The following is a 19,978-nucleotide window of genomic DNA, read 5'->3' as shown; positions in this document are numbered from 1 at the left end:
GAACTCCGAGTCAGGCTTCAGATTCCTTTCCCAGCACTGTCGCTGATTCTTGAACAGAGAAGGACCCAACCTACAGTGTCCAGACCCAAACATCCCAGTAATCCAGATACTGGGTATGCTCAGTACAGAGAGAACTGCTAGCTAGCTGTTGGAGAGTTCAAGCCTGGCTCCAAGGTTGCCCATATCCGGGGTTTTAGTTTGGGCCCAGGTCCTCAACTCTGGGCAAGTCAGTCCCTGCCTCAGATTACCCATCTCTACGACGGTGGCGGTACCTCGCTCAAAGGGATGCCGCGAGGCTTAATCCGTGGGGGCTGAGTATGAACTAGTAGTTAGGCCAAGCTGAATTAAGACGAGCTGTATGAGGGAAGTGGTAAACAGCCAGGTGGAAGCACAAGGGCTGTCACCGTCGGGTTCTGAAGCCAGAGGGGCCTGTGTCCTCACAGCTTTTACGGTACATCACACTGCCCGTTTCCTGGAGCAGGAGATGTAAGGCGTAGAGGCTTCCTGGACTCAGCGTGCTTTGAGGGGAGACTTGAAGCGGGAGAGGGTGAAGGCACAGCAGGCCGGGTCAGGAAAAGGGGTTCCGGGCACGGCAGTAAGCCAGGAGGCGGGTGTGTGAGGAGGCCGCTAGGCAGAGCTTTATTCCAGGTACGCAGGGAGGCCGAAAGTCCGTCCGCAGCCACAGAGATTTCTACAGTGCAACAAACTCAGCCCTAACCATTTCTGCTGACAGTGGCTCATCGTCTGGGGCTTTGGATTTGAAAATAACAGCGATTCTGTCTGTGTCTCTCACCCCCACTCGCACGTACCCCTGGTGACCCTCACGTGCTGAAAATTCACCCCAAAGCGTCGCCGCAAGAGAAACGCCAATAAAAAGTTATTACAACTTCTCGTTCTCCTATGGAGCCGAATCAATACGAGATTATTAAAGCCGCTTGCTTAAAATCAAACCTGGCAGCAGCAGTCGCATGGGGAAACTCAGGAGGGAGGGGAAGCAAACGTAGCTGGGCCTGGACGGACAGATCTGGACACTGCAGTGCTGTGTTTACCCCCCCAGCAGGTATATCGCAGGCAGCAGCATTGGTAGCTGCCTCCAAATCACCCCTTGCTGCTGTCGGTCAGACGTCTTATGGTGAAAAAGCAGTTCAGTCTCCATGGTTTATTGAGGGCTCAGATGCCATAACGAGCTTGGATAAAAACCTAGATAGAGTGAAAGCAGATTGGGACACCTGGCATGCGTCTTCTATCTAGCTGGGATCCTCCCACCCCCATTCATCAATATGAACTGGACAGGGTGATCATAACCACCGGTTGGGACTCCCTGGATTCCATTATTCATCAGTCATAGATTCGCAGAGTTAAAGGCCAGAAGGGATCATTAGATCCTCCAGTCTGACCTCCTGTCTATCACAGGCCCTTACATTTCACCCAGTCACCCCATAGTGAGCCCCGTAACTTGTCCGACTAAAGCACATTGGTCAGAAAGGCGTCCCAGTCTTGCTCAGGAGACATCAGGAGATGCAGAATCCTCCACTTCCTTGCTGGTTTGTTCCAATCGCTAACCATCCTCACTGGTAAATATTTGTGCCTAATTTCCTATTTGAATTTGTTGGGCTTTAATGTTCAGCCGTTGGTTCTTGTTCTGTCTTCCTCTGCTAGATTAAAGACCCCCTCAGTACCTGGCATTTTCTGCCCAGGAAGGTACTGAGACATTGTAATCCAGTCACCTCGTGATCTTCTTTTTGATCAACTACACAGCTCAAGCTCTTTAAGTCTCTCAACTGTCAGGCATTTTTCTCCAGCCATCAAATCACTGTTGTGGCTCTTTTCTGTACCCTCTCCAATTTTCAATGTCCCTTTTAAAATGTGGGCAACAGACCTAGATCCTGCATCCCAGCATCGGTCTGACCAGATGTACAATCATCTCCTTACACTTTTCACTACTCTCCTGTTTATACATCCAAGGATCACATTAGTCCTTTTTTCCCAGCATGGAACAGGGAGCTTGGTTCTTGTCCACTGTGACTCCTACATTCTTTTCAGGATACAGTGCCCCATTCAGTAGGTATGGCCTGCATTCCTTGTTCCTAGATGTCAAACTCTGCATGTGGTAAAACACATTTTCTTTGAATGGGCCCAGGTTACTAGGTGATTCCGTTAACCCTCTGTGACTGTCCCGGCCTCATCTTTATTTATCACTCCACCAATCTATGTATCATCCACACATTTTATCAGCAGGGATTTTATATTTACTTCCAGGTCACTGAAGAATATGTTGACTAGTGTCAGGCCTGGCACCAGTCCTTTCACAACCCCATTAGAAAAACCTGCATTTGATGAATATTCCCCATTGACAGCTAGATCTTGAGATCTGTCACTTAGCCAGTACTTAAGCCATTTAACGTGTGCTTTATTGATATCATATAGTGCCATTTTATAATAAGAACATTGTGTGGTACTAAATCAAACACCTTACAAAAGTCTATGTATATTACATCTAGTCAATTACCTTTATCAACCAAACTTGTAATCTCATCAAGGAATTAAATCAGGTTTGTTTGACAGGACCTATTTTCCATACAACCATGTTGAGTGGCATTCATTATATTCCTATTGTTTAGTTTTCTCTCACTTGAATCCCATCTCAGATTTTACATTGTTTTCTGTGGGATTGATGTCAGGCCAACCAGTCTGTCAGGACCTGGATCATCCCATTTGCCCTTTTTGAATATTGGCCCAATGTTTGCACTCTTCCCGTTTTCTGAAATGTCCCTGGTTTTCCAAGATTTCCTCAGCCAACTCTTCTCAAACTCAGGTCACCATCCCTGGTCCCTGAGGCAATCACCAAGTTCCAGTCCAGTGATTAATTCATTTTTATCCGTCATCCTGAGGTCCAAAACCCTTCCCTTGTGTTGGATGCAATACCTTTGCTTTTAGAAAATTATCATCTACAAGTTTTTATAAACTCTAATGATGCTGTACGACTGGCTGCCTGGGACCTCCCGCATGTGTCTCCCAAACTGAAGTCCCCTATAACAGCACATTTTTAATTTCCATACCGTAGACAGGTGCTTGAAGAGTAACTCAACCTGTGCTCAAGTTTGCTTTGGTGGTCTAGTAACAGATCCTCCCCTGTCCTGGGCTTTGTTCGTTAGCACATTGATCCATATGCATTCAAGATCCTGCTCTTCTGAGTTCCCAATCACCCTAAAACAGGTAATGGTGTCTTTAATATAGAGTGACATCCCTCCTCCCATCTCCATTACCCACTCTAACCTTCCTAAACAGGTTCCTGGGACGCTGGCAGAACAGCTGCCAGCTCATGGCAAGGTCCCCAGGCCTCGGTTGAGCACTTACAAATACATCAGTGTGTTAGTATTGTTAAAATAGGTATTCGAATTATAAGAATGTGTTCCGTGTTTAGACTTTATGGAATGCTTGTGAGTTGCTGCCTGCATTCATCTCACTGATAACATCCCTCTCCCATACTGTACAGTAATCCTCGGGTGTTTGCATTGTGAGCCTCTGTAACTGTGGAAATCACCAGAGAGGAGAGAGATATTAACTCGTGTGAAATGCTGGTCTCCGGCAGAAGCGGCTATGTCCTGCCTGACAAGGAAGGCCCATCGACACCAGACGGATGAGAGGGGAACATTAAAGAGAACAGAAGACTTTGTTGTTTGTTTCCCCCATCGCCATGAAGACAAGTCTTACAAGTGAATTCCTCCCCTCAGCACAAAGCAGAAGCGGGGAAGGGAATCAAAACCCGCACCGCTTCCTGCAGCTCCCATTGGCTGGGAACGGCGAACCGTGGCCACTGGGAGCTGTAGGGGGCCATGCTGTGGATGGTCAACGTCTGAAAAAGTCTGCAATCAGCTTACTCTGATGAGCCACACATGGCCCATGGGCCCCAAGTTCCCACTATTTCCCTACATAGTAAATATTTAGATAGTTTATTATAGGATTGGCTACAAATGTTGCCTTTGAAGTGAGATCTAAAGTTCAATTGATCTGGGGTAAGAGACTGGTCCTTTGAGATAGGGAGTAACCTGAATATTGCTGCGATACTTGGTGGAAGGGACCATCTATCACAAAGGCAGGCTTGCCTAATGACAAGATAGATTGGATTACCCCAGGGGACTGTCTGTGACTCCGTGTTAAGGCTGTTATAGTGCCTGAGGAGTTTACACTTGATAATTGGTTGGTGAAATCTAACTATAGCACTCCCGGCCAATGTGGGGTTTGTGCCCTGCTTCCTAACAGTCTGCCCTAAGACTGGGACTTACGCTCTTGAGCCACAGCCGGACAGTTTGACAATTATAAGCAGTGGATTTAACATTCCAGTCACACGACTCATCCCACCAGGTTTCAGTAATGCCAGTTATATCAATTTTCTTCTCATCAATGAGAATTTCCGATTCCCCTAGCTTGTTATCCAGACTTCAAGCCACAGTGTATAAGCAAGTGACATTTTTCTTCCCTTCACCTTCTTTGATGGTTCAATTGGTTTGACGTGCTGAGTTTGAGTTGCTACCACATTTGCCATTTTGGCATCCATTTAGTTGGAGATTGGTCCTGCTTTGAGCAGAGGGTTGGACTAGAGGACCTCCTGAGGTCCCTTCCAACCCTGATATTCTATGATTCCTCGTGTTGTTAGTTCAATGTCCTCTGGGCTGCTCCAGCAAGTCTCCAGCTGAAAAGATCAGCCCCACTGCATGTGAGATACAAGCCAGCCCATTTGTGTAGCCCCGTCTCCCACTGGAATGTGACCCAATGCTCCACACAACCAAAACCGTCAGCATCACACCAATCATGCAGCCAATGCTTCACCCTTCATATTTTCTCCCTTCATGGGACTGGAGGATCCCCAAGAATATCACTTGGACTTTCTTCTTTTCAGCTCCCTTCCAAAATCCCTGCAGTGTCCTATAATCTGTGTAATTCCATGTGATGCTGTGTCACTGGTTCCAATGTGCCTCCTCACCAGGGAGACTTGCCAGATCACTTCATAGTCCTGCCCAGTCTTGGTGTTACATCTCATGTGTGGTTTGCTTCAGGGAGCCAGCACACCATCCTGTTGTCCTTGTGTCCTTTGTTGATTTCTCAGTCCGCTCTTCTTAATACAGAGTCACCAAAGATTATTATTTGCCTTCCCCAGTTATCAACGATCCTTCACCTTGTGTCATCTGTGGCAATCATTTCTGCCCATGGCCCTCCAGCTGAGACTGCCAAATGCAGTGGTGATTTATAAAGTGGACACCTGTCCTCCAGGAACAGAACTGAGATACCCAATTCGCTTCACAGTAGCATTTATGTTGACGCCTGAAAATAACTGGGCCACCTGCAGAAGTGACCTGAAGAGCTGAGATTTGTGGGAAGATGACAATGTATTTCACCTTCTATCACAAGGCTTTCTGCTTTAACAACTGCAGCTAGTGCACTATCCATTTTCATCCCTCTCAGGCTGTCTTTTCAATGTTTCCCTCTGAACCAAGCCATTGCCCAATACAAATAAACTTGAAGCAAACGCTCAAGCCATTTCAAAACTGGAAACATCATTGTTTTGCTGGCATTTTGTACTTTCCCTGGTAATACGCAGGTCTACAGGAGCCAGGCTTTCAGAGAATGAATTTATCCTCTGTGTAAGTCCACTGAAGCTAAGAGAGTAATACCATGGATGAATTTGGCCTTTTGTCTTTCTAATGTGGGACTTCATAGAAAGGGACTAAAAAATATGGCTTACCTAAAAAATTGAATACTGACAACTCACTGCTACTACTCCTCTGTTGATGCTGTGCATTACTGAGCATCGGCGCTAAGGTTTTTCCCCCCTGCCGTAATGTGGGTAATCATTGACTTCCATAGGGTTGCAGCCACTTACACCAGAACTAGATTTGACCTATTGAGACTGGTGTGTCTCATCCTAAAATAGATCCTTGTCCCCCATTTGTGGACACTACAAAACCATCCTGCATTTCAGCCTCATGGGCAACCTGTCCTCAGAGGAGAGAGGGGGTTGGAAGAGGCAGGGTTCTCGAGATGCATTGACTGGGAGAGGTGACTAAGGGGCTAAGTGTCTTTCCAAATTCCTGAAACCGTACCCTCTTTCTCCAGTTCCACTCAGCATACTACTGTATATAGCTTGTGTAACTGGAATATAGGAGGCACCTGTCTAGCATATCGATCTATTCATGTCTGTCCATTCATCTGTCATCTAGTAATCCATCTAGTCATAAAAACCGCACCCCTCAGTGTGGTATCTGTCTACTGAACACATACCAGACCTTCAGCAGGTGTAAATCAGTACATCTCTGTTGGCAGCAAAGGGGCTACACCACCGTTCGTCAGCTGAGGATCTGTCCCATGACATTTGGGTTGGGTCCAGCAGACTCAAACGTGGCTGGTTCAGTCATGCTTGCCATTCAGCAAGGGATATTCAAACAACCCTATTCTTCTGGCCTTGGAGTTCGGCCTTCATGCAGTATGTATAAGTATCTCTCCATGTCTCAGTGTAACTCCTTACTGCTGTTACCTGGGTTTTGGTATATAGTACCCGGGTCCCGTTCTGATAGCATTTTGTTGTTATAGACCCATGAGCGAGGCTGGAACTTCCCACCTCATACCCACGCTGCGCGGCTAACCCTTTTCCTAACTCAGGCTTGAATTCCGCTGTTCCTCTGACTTCCCGACACCCAGGAGCGCCGCCAGCTTTTTTGCCGCCCTAGGCGGCGGAAGGTCCCGCCCCCAAAATGCCGCCCCTGACAGAGGTGGCGGAAGGTCCCGCCCCTGAAATGCCACCCCCGACAGAGACGGCGGAAGGTCCCACCCCCGAAATGCCGCCCCCGATAGAGGCGGCGGAAGGTCCGGCCACCGCGGTTGCTGCCCCCCTAGGTCACCAAATGGGTTGCGCTGGCCCTGCCAACACCTCATAAAAGCCTTCAAATGGATCTATCTCAGACTCTCAAGCCCACCAAATCCAGCATCAGATGGAGATGAATTTCTTGGATCATCACAGTTCATTTCACATGGCGGTCACTTTATGGATTAGCGACTTCGAGGGATTCCTCAAGCATTTCTCTGGCCTGATGTACAGAGGAGTAAATGGAAACAGCTCAGTTTAGGTCAGCAGCCACAGCCCTGAGCACCTCAGTTTGTTGCTTTGACCAAAAGTGCAGGATATAGCCTGTGCAGGGAATGGCTGCCACTAGTCCCCACTTCACAACTAAACATGCTCTCTCAAATCAAGTAGCTGCTTCTGTGCTATATTCCGCCTGGAATCTCCCACTTACAGCCAGCACCTGGCATGCTGAAGGAAGACACAGAGGCTGGAGGCAAGTTTGCAGAATAACCGTTCTCCAGATATATCGAGGAAAGTAAGCAAGAATCCTGCTCTCACTGAAGTCAATGGCAAAATTCCCATTGACTTGAGGCTCACACCCCAAAGAATGTGGCTTTGCCACTTGTACGGAGTGGAACACAGGCTCACACCAAGGGGCTGGGATTTGAGAATTAGGTGCTACCTTTAATTCTGTCACTGGCTTTGAAGAGTCAGTCACTTCATGCTCCTCATTTTTCCCATCTGTCAGATAATAAGTAGAATACTTCCCCTTCTTTTAACGCGCCCAGAGATCATAGAATCATAGAATCATAGAATCTCAGGGTTGGAAGGGACCTCAGGAGGTCATCTAGTCCAACCCCCTGCTCAAAGCAGGACCAAACCCAACTAAACCATCCCAGCCAGGGCTTTGTCAAGCCGGGCCTTAAAAACCTCTAAGGATGGAGATTCCACCATCTCCCTAGGTAACCCATTCCAGTGCTTCACCACCCTCCTAGTAAAATAATGTTTCCTAATATCCAACCTAGATCTCCCCTACTGCAACTTGAGACCATTACTCCTTGTTCTGTCATCTTCTACCACTGAGAACAGTCTAGATCCATCCTCTTTGGAACCCCCTTTCAGGTAGTTGAAAGCAGCTATCAAATCCCCCCTCATTCTTCTCTTCTGCAGACTAAACAATCCCAGTTCCCTCAGCCTCTCCTCATAAGTCATGTGCTCCAGCCCCCTAGATCCTTGAATGCAAGATGTGAGGTGGATACTAAGCAATATTATGATTCAAGAAGAGCTGGTCAGAACAGATTGTTGTTTGTGGGGGGGGAATTAAAAATTTTCCTTTTCTTGTTTAATTCTTCATTCCTCCTCTGCCCTGCCTCCCCCACCATTTTTGCAAAACTGAAACCAGAAAACGGAGGCGTTAGAAAGGAAAAACTCCTAGAAACCTAAATCAATTTTTTTTTCACTGAAAACCTGGAAAATTTCAAACGGAACAAAAAATGGTCTTGAAAAAGTTTGTATTTAAAAAGAAAACCCAGTTTTTATCAAAAGTAGTTTAAAATCAAAAGTTGACCAGTCCTACATTAAAGTAATCCAGAGCGTAATCAAAATCCCATGGTGAGGGGTGCATTGGAAATACTGTACAGTAGAGGTTGCAGACAAGCAAAGTGCAGGTGAATGGTGGCAGCATGATTTAATCTTAGCAGCAGTGCCCACGATCCCTGCACGGTGCTCAGAGAAAGCTGGCCCCTTTGCTTATGCACTTTGCATGCCAGTGCCTCTCAACCTATCCAGACAACTGTACCCCCTTCAGGAATCTGATTTGTCTCACGTACTCCCAAGTTTCAACTGACTTAAAAACTACTTGCTTACGAAATCAGACATAAAAATACAAAAAGTGGCCCAGCCACTATTACAGAAAAATTGCTCCCTTTCTCATTTTGTACCATATAATTATACAATAAATCAACTGGGATATAAATAGTGTACTTGCATTTCAGTGTACAATATACAGAGCAGTATAAACAAGTTGTTGTCTGTATGAAATTTTAGTTTGTACTGACTTTGCTAGTGATTTTTCTGTAGCCTGTTGTAAAACTAGGCAAATATCTGGATGAGTTGCTCTATCCCCAGGAAGACCTCTGCGTACCCCCAGGGGTATGTGCACCCCGGTTGAGAACCACTGCTGCATGCCATACACACTCCAGCGTAACAATGAAAACGCCAGGGTGCCGTGATGCTGTTGACTAACCTTGTTACTGTATAACGAATGCCTGAAACAACCAGCCTTTCCTCCTTGCTGTTTAGCTCATTAATCAACTCACTGGTGAAGCACCTCGGCTAGGGTTAAACTTAATGTGAGCAAATTAATCCGGGCTTAACAGTGGAAGCCGGGCGCCATATGGTGCACGCTGATGTGGGGTCTGAAGCTGCTGCAGCATCCTGTCTTCCTGAAATCTAATTAGACTCTAATGTAAGCAAGAAGTTCTTAATTGAAAATTACACTTCCAGTTCAATCAAAGCCTGCTTCCGTGTCACTATGCAAGGCATTTTCAAAATTGCTGAACCCTGCGGTGGCCTCGCATACTAAGTGCCCCTTTATCGAGAGCCTCTGTGATGGCTCTGTAACGATTTCTGAAGGCTGTATGCTGACCTGGTTATTGGCATGTTTACTGTATGAATAGACTGGTTCCGTTTAATAAGAGGCTGTCAGGAGAAACAAGCGGACAGGGAAAGAATGGCTCAAGATAAGCCCCTTCTCAGCAAACACTTGAGATTTGTAAAGCGATAATAACTGGACAGGGAAAAAGCCCAGGAACACAAGAGATCAAAGGAGCCATGGTTTACAAAGAAACACCCGCCCAAGAGGGGGGTATATTTGCACTACACGTACAATTTGAAACATAAGCCCTTTTCTGGCCAGTTTTCCTGAGTTCTCTCCCTGCTCGCCTGGCCCAGAGCTCTCTCTCTCTCTCTCTCTCTGAAATCTTCCCCAGCATGCTGAGGAGACTTTGATTCACTCACCCTTATGAGTCATTCTCCGTACCCTCACGTTCTTTGGAATTTGTAAGCACCCGCCTCAGTGCTTTGTCAGTCACTCCACCGCTCCTGCTTGCGTGTTGCTGGGAAGACACTGGGGTTTGCCTCCATTCCCCTTTGTCTACGTGGATCTCCTGGAGCACTGCTTACCTGTGTGGATGCCCTTTCTCAGCAGTGGGTTTGTCTCTCTGCCCCACCATCCTACATCACAAGCTGTGAGACCTTGTTCCATCACGGGCAGGGAGTGGGCCTCTCGCTGCAGTTCTGCTTTTTAATTACTTGGTTTGCCTTCACTACCTGCAGCTCTAGTGACTCTGCTTCCATTACCAGCCTCTGACGTGATCCATCCCCTGAAGTTCTGCCTTCGTTACCTGGCTTGCCCTCTTTCGAAGGCAGCAAACACAGTATTTTGCCTTTTTGTTATTATTTTTACAGTTTGTTTAGTCCTTTGCAACTTGTAGATTTCTTTCCACTCTGCTGATATTCATCAGCACTTTCAGAGCTTCTCTCAGGTTGCAGCTTGCCTCAGTTTTGAATTGTCCCTTTAATGCACCCGTCTCTCTCTTTCTCTTGGGTTTTAGGCTTTGCCTGCTATGGAAGGAGATGCCCCTGGACTCATTTGTTCATTGTTCATCTGATTCTGACTTCCAACTCTCTTTGGCTGGCTTGAGTTTGGAATGCAGCATGGATTGGTTGCAAAATCAACTGATTTTTCAGATGATAACCTTCCACATGGGCTCCCCTCTCCAAAACAGGTCACTGTGGGTAATTGATCAAAGGGAACACTTTTTAGAGATCTTCTAGGCAGTGAGAAGGGAGGAAGTTTCATTGTCTAAGTATTTAAAGCTGGTCTGGACACAGCATTAGAAGCAGCAGGGAACAATCCAGCAGCAGTATAGGGAGCTACCTGAGCTAATAGGGATTTGTCTGCTGCCATTTCTGTATTTAATGCCCACATCCCAACCAGGTACTGAACAGTGAGATGCAGATGACCTCCACCACCTTGGAAAAACGCTACTGTAAGTAAACACTGGAGGAGCTTTGCTTGTTTCCAGATCTTCCCTGTGGGCTGCCCACCACCACAGAACAGAGAACCTGGGAAACAACCAACATGGAAGGAGGAGTTCCTGAGTTCCCAAAGAGTGAGACACTGGGTGAAAGGCAGCTTCCTGAAAATCTGACCTGCCTTCCAAGTAGAAGGCTTAAGGAATCCAGATTCTCCTCCACGGCAGGTCCACTGGAGTTGTGGAGCTGGAGGCAGGAAGTCGTGGTGTAAGTAATATACATGGTAATATAGAATAATAACATCTTACATGCTTAAAGTGCTCCCTGGCATAACAATCAAGTGTATGCTTTTTCTACCCAACCTTTGCATATGGAATCTCCATAGAGGTCTTGGAAGTTTAGCAGGCAACTAATCACATTGCCACAGATAGCGAGCAAATTAGTTAAGATAACAGCACCAAGTAAAGTGACTAATTACAATTAATAAATACTAATGTCCATGTATATTAAAATTCAGATCACATTAATTTATAGTTGAGGTTGCAAAAGTATATTTCTGTACAAAACAAATACTATGAAGTGAGGAAACTTCAGATTCAAGCACCATTAGCATATACTGCAACCAAACCCAGTTCATGTGATTTACATCCCAAATGTTGTAATATCCAAATACACCCTCAGACTCTTTACTGCCACAACTCACCCGCTTCCACTTCCAGCATATAACCATCCACAGCCAGCTCCCATTCGAATACACAATCTTATCTCGGACCTTTGAAAGATTCCTGCTAGAGCCACTGCCTTAGAACACACGAGGCTGGATTAGCAATACTTGTCACTGATTCACTATATCAATCTGTCTGTCTGGTTCCAGTGTCTCTCTTCAGGAATGAAGCCATTTGATTGACATTTGACCTGCTGTTGGGAACTAAACCGAGACACACCTCACCATCTCATGCGGGTGCAGGAAAGAGCCACAGAAAATATATGAGAGCTGGAAAAAAATGACTTGACTTAAGGAGTTAATCAAATTAAACAGATGTATAAATACCCTCACAGGAGAAAGTACAAGGCACTTAGAGGTTCATCTAGCAGAGAAAGGCAGAAAAAGAATGAAAGTTAAAGCCAGACAAATTCAAATTAGAAATAAGGCGAAATTTGTTAAGAGTGAGGGTGATCAACCATCGCAACAAACTGCCCAGGGACGTGGTGGGTTCTCCATCTCTTCATGTCTTCAGCGCAAAACTGGATGCCTTTCTGGAAGGTACTTCAGCCAAACCCACGTTACAGGGCTCAATACAGGGGTAACTGGGTGAAATTTAATGACCTGTAATATGTAGGAGGTCAGACTAGATGATCTAATGCTCTCTCCTGACCTTAAAACCCATGAATCTATTAATTAGTCTGCACGGGAAGACTCTCTTTTCCTGTAGTCTCGTAAGGCTAGTTTTAGTCCACATGAGATTAATTTAACTGTTAAGATTAAACAAAATCAGACCTTGACATGCCGGTTTGAAATCTCTGCTTTTTCTCAGGCATTAATGGCCAGCAGGTTTAAAACAAATAAAAAGAAGCTCTTCTTCATGCAGCACACTGTCAGCTTGTGGAACTCCTTGCCTGAGGAGATTGTGAAGGCTAGGACTATAACAGGGTTTAAAAGAGAACTGGATAAATTCATGGAGGTTAAGTCCATTAATGGCTATTAGCCAGGCTGGGTAAGGAATGGTGTCCCTAGCCTCTGTTTGTCAGAGGGTGGAGATGGATGGCAGGGGAGAGATCAATTGATCATTATTACCTGTTAGGTTCACTCCCTCTGGGGCACCTGGCATTGGCCATTGTCAGCAGACGAGATACTGGTCTGGATGGACCTTTGGTCTGACCCAGTACAGCCATTCTTATGTTCTTATGTTATGTTCCTATGTTCTTATGTATTCCAATGCATTTCTTGCTTTGCAGTCTGCCAGCATACCTCAAGACAGCAGCTTCTTATTCAGGAAAAAATTCTGCCACCCTTCCTCACCTTGCGGGAGTACCTTGGGTACCACTCCTGCAGCGAAGCTCCATGCAGGCAACTGTCTGCCTCCCACGCAGAACTTTATTGACTGCCGCAGCATGAAGCTCACGGGAGGCAGCGTGGCCTAGTGGACAGAACACTGGACAGGAACTCAGGAGAACTGGGTGCTGTTCCTGGTTCTCCCACTACCCTCTTTGATGACCGGGGGCAAGTCATTTCCCTCTCTGTTCCTCAGTTTCCCCATGTGTCTGACGCAGACCTCCTTGTAAAGCTCTTTGAGATGATCTGATAAAAGCACTGTGTAAGAGCTAGGGATTATCATAATTACAGGGTTGGGACCTTTCTTCATAAGTAGCCCATCTGCAAGGACAGCACAATCTGGCCCTCGACCATTATACTTGTTAATTTTTTTTCTTTTAAATCAGTCTCAGGAATTTTCTCCTCTTCTAATTAGATGCAGGGATTAGACGATCTTTTATGTTACACTGGAGTTTTCCTTTAAATGTGGCCTGGCTAGCTATCTCTGTTCTCATCGCCTTCCCTTGCCAATCAGGGTCTTTTTCATCGTAACAACAAAGAAACAGTGAAAGAAATGAGAGTGACGACAAAAAATTAAAAATCACAGCAAGGCGTTCTCCAGAGCCGATCTCTCTCTCTCTCTCTCTGCCAATCCAAAGAACATCTTTAAAAATATCCTAATCACCTGCCTCTGTAAACACAGAAGGGAGCTCTTCCTTCGTTTTAATTGTCTTGATTCTTTTTTAATTACACCCTTGCTCAGCGCTGTGTAGTGCCATCAAATATTGGAACAAGAAGCTGGATTTCAGCCCAGCACAGTTCGGCTGAAGCCAAACTCCTGAATTTAAATAGCTTTCGTCTTCCTCCCAAAACTTACTTGCTAATGAAGTTTTGTCTGAGGCCTCTTGCAGTATTCACGACTGCTCGTTCACACGCTGCGTTTGCTGAAGAGTTCACCTGTCGGTCTGTGATATTGCAGGCAGTTCTGTGCCCATTACTGTTTAATAAGTAAAGCCTAAACCTGCTAACAAATTTGATGTGGAAAAAATGCTAATCAGATCAAAATTAACATTTTGCTCACTGCACTTTGATTAAACTGGCAAGGAAATATCAGCTGTTGCTGGATAAAAAATGCTTTAAATTGGATCATATGTCTCAGAACGTTTCCAGGGTGGAATTAGCAAATTGGGTGACGTTCGCTATGCAGGAGGTCAGACGAGATGTCTTTGACCATGTAGCCGTCTCTCTTTGCAGCCCTCCACTGGCTCCCTCGTCTCTATTGTATCAAACATAAGTTATTTCTCTTCACTGTCAAGGCCCTTCACGGCCTATTGCCACGCTGTGTATCATCTCATGCGGCATTGAAAGGTTGACTCCCACCTCTGATCAGCTCATGTTGCCTGTTCATTAAAGCTTGTGCTTTCTCCCCTGCTGCCCTTCATGGTTGGGAGACGTTCCCTAGAAACATCTGCAAAACTCACACCTTGTCCACTGCCATTAATCTATCCTCAGCAGAGCGCCCCCTTCAGGAGCTACATGGGCAGCACACGCCTGCAGGTCCAACTGCCCCCACACCCACAGGCTCTGCAGGGCAGGTGAATGTAGTGGGATTGGCACTCAGCCCACTAGCCAAGGCCTTCTGGCTGTTTCTTCCCCTTTCAGCATCCCGAGCGAAAGAAACAATCAGTCCACAGACACCAAATGAGGTTAAATAGAAGCATAAATGATAAGAAAGAAAGAAAGAACTTGGTGGCAGCCTCCAGGAGGATATTGGCCTTGACGAGATCACAGTCCACCCCAGAGTTCACTGGGTCTCCAGTACAAGACTCAGTCTTTTTTCCCCCTTAGCCTAGAGGATCCGTTTTCTCCTTTTGGCAAGGGCTTTCTTGGCTGCCAGCTTCTCTCCAGGAGCTGAGGAGCTCCACAGCTCACTCCCTTCCCAGGGTTACCCCCATCTGAGTGCAGTTCTCTCCTTTTAACTCCCTCAGTCCTGGCACGATTGGCAGATGAGGAGAGGCGGAGCCACAATAACCCAAAACAGTTCTTTAACCCCTTTCATGCTGGTGCAAGCTTTGTACACCCCGTCACATGCACCTTCAAATCCCTCCTTAAAACTTTCTTTTGCCAGGATGGCGATTGAAAACTCAATAACCATTAGGCTGCTGGTGAGCTGAGACCACAGCCTGTCATGCTGACCAATACTATCTCATTGTGTCCTTGTGCTCCCTCACTGGTCTATATCCGTCTGTTGTCTCTTGTCTTATACTTAGATTGTTGGCACTTTGGGGCAGGGACAGCTTTTTTGTTGTGTGTTTGTACAGCTCCTAGCACAATGGGATTCTGGTCCATGACTGGGGCTTCTAGACAAAGCCCTGGCTGGGATGATTTAGCTGGGGATTGATCCTGCTTCTAGCAGGGGGTTGGACTAGATACGCCCTGAGGTCCCTTCCAACCCTGATATTCTATGATTCTAGGTGCTCTGGTAATACAAATAAGAACAAACAAAACAATAGAGGATCATAGTGGTCCCTTCTGGCTTTAAGGATCTACTAATCTATAAGCCGGTTTGTACCTATAAGAAATTTTAAAGAGTATCTTATCCCAGAATAGTAAACAAGCTTTTCCTGACGTTAAAAAAAATATATATCACTTTTTCTTTAAATTCTCTTTCTTTCTCGTGCTGCCTCTGAACATCCCGAGAGACATGTCCCTAGCTCTAATGTGCAAGTGGAAATTACAACCTGTTCCGGACCTTGTAGCAAAGCTGCGATGAAACAGCATCCTTTGTACACTCAAAACTCTTAGTATTTATTGCGTTACGTTGGGATTTTCCAAAGAGGCCAAGGGAGTTAGGCTTTCAACTCCCATTGAATTTCACTTGGGGTCTCCTGATAACTCCAATCTGCTCAGCACTGTACACGCCAGAGAAAGACGGTCCCATAAGAACATAAGAGCAGCCATACTGGGTCAGACCAAAGGTCCATCTAGCCCAGTATCCTGTCTTCCGACAGTGGCCAATGCCAAGTGCCCCAGAGGGAATGAACAGAACAGGGAATCATCAAGTGATCCATCCCCTGTCGCCCATTCCCAGCGTCTGGCACACAGAGGCCCTGCCTTGGCTAATAGCCATTGATGGACCTATTCTCCATGAATTTATCTAGTTCTTTTTTGAACCCTGTTATAGTCTTGGCCTACACAACATCCTCTGGCAAAAAGTTCCACAGGTTGACGATGTGTTGTGTGAATAAATACTTCCTTTTGTTTGTTTTAAACCTGATGCCTATTTAAACCTGCCCCACATAACACACACGCTGAAGGACAGACACCTAGAAGACACAACATAAATGTTTTGGTGATACCACAATCACTGACGGGTGGGAAATGTTTCTTCACCATAAAGGTTTCATCCATGCAGGAGACAGAACTTTCTCATGGGCTAGTCCAAAACTACGGAACTAACTCCCTCAGGAACTAAGGACTATTGCAAAACTCCCGACCTTTCGCTCCAAGTGCAAGGTGCAGTTGTTCTGCCTGCCTTCTCTTACAAACACCGAGCAGCATGTATAATTAACACCAACAAAAATACCTGACTAAAACAACCCTCCCACTGCGCGCACAATTTTCCCACGGGGGAGAGGATGAGAAAAAGACCAAACCGCATGTGAGAGATGTTAGTCGCGTCGCTTAGTGGACGACTGGAAGGCGTTCAGATACCACGGTGATGTGAGCGGGATAAGAACCTGTATAGAATAGACTAGAACGGTGAGAGGTTTTCAATGGTGCTACACTGTACTCACCAGGCTTTGAGTGGGCACCAGTGTCAGAGCACAAGTCCCATTGAGCTTCACCTTTTGCACCCAAGATTGAGCCAGATGCGGGACCCCACTCATTATACCCTTCCAGCTTGACTGGGAACCATTGATAACTATTCTCTGGGAACGGTTTTCCAACCAGTTCTGCATTAACCTTATTGTAGCTCCATCTAGGTTGTATTTCCCTAGTTTGTTTAGGAGAAGGTCATGCGAGACAGTATCAAAATCTTACTAAAGTCAAAATATATCACATCTACCACTTTCCCCCCATCCACAAGGCTTATTACCCTGTACAAACATGAGTTGGCAGCAGTAAGAAAGCTCCGGACTATGTAAAATTTGCCATCTATAAGAAGTCCTTACCTCAATCTGTGCACCTTCCTATAGCATAGAGAAGGCAGCCCTGTCTCCTGCCATACATAGATCTCCTCCCTTGCACACTTCCACTAATATAGACAAAGACACAGTACTGTCTATGACTCTCCTAAACTACACATGCCTGCACAGAAGCAAAAGAATGCAGCAAACCAATAAGAGATTGAATTAAATAATCCAGTAGGAATGAACACAAATTCGTGTATTTATAACTGTATACCTTTGACAAATCACAGCCAATTATCACCACATCACTGTCAGGCACATCTGAAGCCCAGGGACCATCTCCCTGCCAAATATCAGGTCTGTACCGTGTCCCAGTAAGGTGCCACAACTATTAAAAAAAAAGGTTAGGAAAACAATAATTGGAAGAGTGTCTTTGTTTGGACTCACCTTGTTTTTCCAAATAGCGACCTTGTTTTGGCTCGTTCTTTTGCAAAAACGTTCACTTCTGCACTGAGAACCAACCTGCCAAATTTCAGCCCAAATAAAAGGCAAAAAGTTATAAGCATCTGGAAAATAACCCATGAGAATGGAGACACTTGTGCAGCCTTAACTGTATATGTTACTGAAGGTGGCATTAGTCCCTTCAGCGTGGCTAATGTGGCTGCAGACCAGTGTTTTTGCACACCCAACGTAAAAACCTCCTCATTTTAACTCCAATTAGTTCTGCAAATTCCACTTGTACAAAGTTAATCCTATTTCCCGACTCATCCTTTTGCCAGATCACACCCAGGAAATGTTCGTAAGAGGTAGGAATCCTGGGAGCAGCTGATCTCAAGATGCTTTCCCACCTCCCCTATGTCCAACAAAAAGAGGTGTTTTAAGCCAGCTCCTTGGATTCTGCACCAGGTTTCAAATCTTAATGCCCCAGCTTTCCCCTCTGGTTTGGGGAAGGAGGGGCATTTTGCCAAAAGGGTAATTGTCTGCCTCACTGTCTGCAAGGCTGATTGTTTGCACTCTCCTCTGGCAGAGGATTATCACAAATGGCAGCAGCCCATGCCTTGTTCATTTGGAATAGTTTCGCTGGCATCCCCATTCAGATAACTGTAATTTTCTAAAGACAGTGCAGAATGGAGCCCTGGAAAGCTCCGAGACGGCTCTTTCTGAAGGATTATCCACCCGAGGCAGCCGATAATAACAGGCTTTCATCCCCACCATTGAGGCATCGGGTGGGATTGGCTGGATTTTTTTTTTGTTGGGTTTTGGTTTTTTTAATGCATATATTTGGCACAAACCAGGAAAAATCCTGGTCGCTCTCAACAAGCTGCTTTCCTGTCCATACATTCTGAAGCAATCAGCCCCCCATCCAGCCCTTTCAAGCCAGTTGCTGTGGAGATGTGTCCCTACATCTTGCAACTTGAGTGATAGCTCACAAAGACACAGTACAGCTCAGAGAAACAGTGTAGCACAGCCAATCCACCCCTGCTGCGACCAGCTGTTTATTTACGGTTACCTGGGATTCTCTCCTATAGTCTAACTCATAGCAGAACTGGCCTTTCTCCATTCTTACTCAGAACATCACAGTCCCAGCGTCGCAACACTTTTCACTCGCAATCGGTGAGGGCTTTGTCGTGGTGTGAGCCCACCTGTTAGTTAGCCACAGACAGCCTCATACATCAAGCATCAAATTGCCAAACCTGTATTTCTTGTGCATCCTCTTTGTCCATTGATGTCCCATCAGGAGTGTGACATCTGAAGTGGCCAGTCTCCGGGGAGGTCCAAGAACTCTGGCACGCTAGTTTCCTTCCTGGTTAATGTTACACGTTACCGGTGGCACTAATGGAGGAAAGAGATTTGCCGTGGGTGTGTACATTCCTGATGAAGGGAGTCAGACAGACAGACTGAGATTTATTTATTAGCAGAGCAAATAACGCTGAGCTGCGTCAGCTGAGCTTGTACATGCAATGTCCTTAAAACCTACCTTAGAAGGAACACTGCTTGAACCAACTAAAGAGAGATGACGCGATCCGTGCCTCGGTTTCCCAGTATTTAAAAGGGAATCAGATTCCTCCAACTGAATTCTATCTTTGAAAATCTCCGTATGGGCCAGATACTCTCCACTACATAAGGCAGCTGGGGGAGGGGGGATGCTCAGTTATAGCTGGGGCTGCTCTAAGTTACTCCAACTTCATATGGGCCTTAAGGGAGCACATGCTGGCTGAGAATTGATGGGATGGAGCTGTGCCCCTCCCAGCAGATAGTGTGCCCGCTCCTAGCCTAACCCATGCCCAGGTTGGTACCTGCTATGAGCTTCCTGCTCTGGAATAATTCTGAGCTGGGTGGCTAAAGCTAGATTCCAGCTGCTTTGTGCCAGCTAAGCAATGCAAAGAAACTGGGAGCTGGCCCGCGAAGTGTGATTGCTATTCTTCTCCATGACCTTTCCATCCCTGGGCTCTTCGCCGAGACCACCAGGCCGGCTGGTGTCTGAGCGATGGTCCTTTTCCATTTCTGCACAGACTCCTCAGAGCCGAGAAGTTTGCAGTGCATCTCTCCTGCTGCTAATCAAAGCTTTTCAGACATGAGGTCTCCGTCAGGAATCAGACAAAGGTTTCAGAGGCTGCTGCTGAGTGCAGCTGTGAGTTTGTCAGACTGCTCGGATCCATTGCAAACTAATTTAAGGTTACTTTCTGCACCATAATTGTTCAGTGGTTTTATTTTCCTGATTCATATTGTTGCAAATCCATTGAGTTGGAGGTTGATTAGTGTCGGGAAGATGGTGTCTTCCTTGACCAGTGCAAGAAGGTTTATCAAATGTCTCTGCATTGGCTCTGTAGCTAACTGCTATGCATCTGCTTATTGTTGCTAAGTCATGGTCATGGGTCCACAGGCTCGGTGCTCTCAGACGGCTCTGAATCAATCCCTGGCAGGACCCTCTTCAGT

This window comes from Mauremys mutica, chromosome 10, assembly GCF_020497125.1.
Source record: "Mauremys mutica isolate MM-2020 ecotype Southern chromosome 10, ASM2049712v1, whole genome shotgun sequence".
Taxonomy (NCBI): Eukaryota; Metazoa; Chordata; order Testudines; family Geoemydidae; genus Mauremys; species Mauremys mutica.
This window is presented reverse-complemented; position numbering follows the sequence as displayed.